This window comes from Manihot esculenta, chromosome 1 (assembly GCF_001659605.2).
Source record: "Manihot esculenta cultivar AM560-2 chromosome 1, M.esculenta_v8, whole genome shotgun sequence".
Classification (NCBI taxonomy): domain Eukaryota; kingdom Viridiplantae; phylum Streptophyta; class Magnoliopsida; order Malpighiales; family Euphorbiaceae; genus Manihot; species Manihot esculenta.
The window spans coordinates 15,157,165-15,160,189 of record NC_035161.2 but is presented as its reverse complement, the minus strand read 5'-3'; the positions used below and the strand labels follow the sequence as shown (position 1 = coordinate 15,160,189).

At 17.6% G+C, this 3,025-nt stretch overlaps 1 long non-coding RNA gene across 1 annotated transcript; it reads left to right on the top strand.

The window, feature by feature from the left end:
- Positions 1 to 1,345: 1,345 nt before the first annotated feature.
- LOC122722344 lies at positions 1,346 to 2,121 on the top strand. The gene is made up of 3 exons (XR_006349312.1): positions 1,346 to 1,423; positions 1,505 to 1,577; positions 1,659 to 2,121. It is a non-coding gene; the product is annotated as an uncharacterized LOC122722344 (long non-coding RNA).
- The last annotated feature ends 904 nt before the right edge of the window (positions 2,122 to 3,025 follow it).

Below are 3,025 nucleotides of genomic sequence, written 5' to 3'. Positions count from 1 at the left end.
TAAATTTTTTTATGAAAATAAGTAGGCATAATAAATACTTTTCATTACCTTAATAATAAAAAATTTAGGTAAATTCTCATGAAGGGTGACATTTTTTTTGATAAAAAAATATTTAAAACTATAAAATTGAAACATATGATAATTGAAATTAGGATAAAAATAACAATTATTTTAAAAGTAATCAAATTATCTTGATAAAATATTTTAAAATAAAGATAAAAATTGTTTCATAATAATTTTTTGTCAATTTTAAATAATTTTTATTTTTTGTTTAACTATCAACAATAATTTTATATTTAATAAATTAAATCTCCATTTATTTATAAAAAATTATTTATATTTAAAAAATATCTTTTATAAAAATATTTTTTAATAAGATAATTTATTTTTTATTATTTAATTAAAATATTAAAAATAAAATATATTAATAAATTTATATATAAAAACTTAATAAGATTTTTAAAATTTGAAAAATAACTTTCTCCTTTAAGAAAAATCAATTTCTTTAAAATAATTTAATTTAAAAAAATATTTTTCATTAAATTTTTAAGTATCCAAATATTAAAAAATATTTTCTATAAAATAAAAAATTTTAAATCATAATTTTTTTTTCATACATGTATCATGGTTTTGGTGTTTGTATTCAATTTTTTTCAACCTGTACAAAAAAAGTTTTTAATTCTCAATTTTTATTTGATTTTAACCTAAAATTTCTTTTAATAACAATAAATTTATTACTAATGCATATTGAATTATTATTAATAAAATTGAGTGGCAATCATCCTGTTAATAATTACGTTAAATAATAAAAAAATTATCCAAAATCTTATATCTATAAATAAATTTAATTATTAATATTATTATAATTAATATTAAATAAAAGTTAAAATTATTTTATTAATAATTTTAATTATATCAAAACCTCTATTATAATTTATAATTTAAAATTTAAATAAATTTACCATTTTAAATCAAATAAGTAATACTAATTGATTTAAATTATTTTATTTATTAGAATAAAATTAACAAAATTATATATATTATTAAAATTATTCATGATAATTTAAAATTATTACATGAAAATTAATTTTTATTAAAAAATAATATAAATTTACTATTCAAAATTATAAAAATTTAAAATTATTATTTATATACTTACATTCTAATTTTATTATATTTTTATATAAAATTATATAAATAATAAGTTATATGAAAATTAAAATTTTATTATTTATAAAATAAACCACTATTATTATAATGAGTATAAAAACTGTTTATAATATGAGATCGACATCTATTGTATGTTTTGCTTCTTTTAATCAGTGCCAATATAATATGAGATCGACACTCCTGATCGACAGTTTAAGCACAAGAAACGCTCTGATTTGCACTTCAAAACTCCACCATCCGCCAGTTCAAGAAGGTAACACATTCACCATCTTTGTTCAAAGATAACAAAATGATTTTCTTGAAAATTGAAATTAGCTGTTTCTGTGTTTAATAGAAAACGCAGAGTCCAATTTTGATTTCTGTCCCCGCTATTAGCCTTGAAGAAGAAGAATTACCTGAAAAACAAGGTAACCATTGAGAATTGGGCTGTTGAGATATTTTCTAAGAGGCTTGAAAATTGATTTCTTTTTTATTATATTGATGGGCAGAGAATCATCAGAAGGAAAAAACAGAAATTGTGGCTAAGGAAGAACGTAAAACAGAAGGAGATGAATTGAAGAAAGATGATTCTGGTGTTTCTTGCTCGAATTCAGTCTTTCCTTGCATGGATAAGTCAGAGAAGAGCTTTCTTGTGCAGTAAGTCGCTCGTACTGATTTCTAGATTTCATATTAATTGATTCAGGCAATCTGGGTTTTCATTGTTTTTAATGATCTTGATGTTTGGCAGATTTGTTTGGAGATTTGCTTTGAACCTAGTACCACTTCTTGTGGACACAGGTAAACGAAAAGTTTATTTGTCATATATTTATTCATATGACAATATTATTTGTCACAAATTATATGATAATAAAAGTAATTTTGGAGCATCACAAGACAAAAATAATAATTTTTTTGATGTACATAGGTAGGCATAATAAATATTTTTTATTATTTTAATAATAAAAATTTAGATAAACTGCATGAACATTTTTTTTGGAAAAAAAATATTTAAAACTATAAAATTGATATATGTGGTAGTGGAAATTATGATAAAAATAACAATTATTTTAAAAGTAATCAATTATCTTGGAAAATATTTTAAAATAAAGATAAAATGTGTTTTATAATAATTTTTTTATTAATTTTAAATTTTTTTATTTTTTATTTAACTATCAACAATAATTTCACATTTAATAAATTAAATCTCTATTTATCTATAAAAAATAGTTTATATTTTAAAAATATTTTTAATAAGATAATTTATTTTTTATTAGTTAATTTAAATATTAAAAATAAGATATATTAATAAATTTATATATAAAAACTTATTAAGATTTTTAAAATTTGAACCCGTTAAGAAAAATCAATTTTTTTAAAATAATTTAATTTTAAAAAATATTTTTCATTAAATTTTTAAATATTCAAATATTAAAAAATATTTTCTATAAAATAAAAAATCCTAAATTATAAATTTTTTTTCATACTTAAATATAGTGTGTAAATTTCATTAAATATATAAAGTCAATGACATAAAAAATATAAATATAAGCTTTTAATCAACTTTTAAGACATAAAAGTTTAAAAGTAGTCACAACTACTTCATTGATAAGAATATAAAAATCTTAATTTACTGATGATCTCTTCTTGATTCTTTTTATCATTAGGCAGAAAATAAAATATTATTAGAAATAGATCACATAAGTATTAAGAAAATATTAAAAATATTGGTATCAATATTAAATTAATTTCTAGAAAAACTGTTAATAAAATTTAAGGCGAAAAATCAATGATAAAAAACTCTTAACTAAAATATATATAGGTACTTTCCATAAAAATAAATCCATTTTATTGGCATCTTAATTCATAAAATTACTAT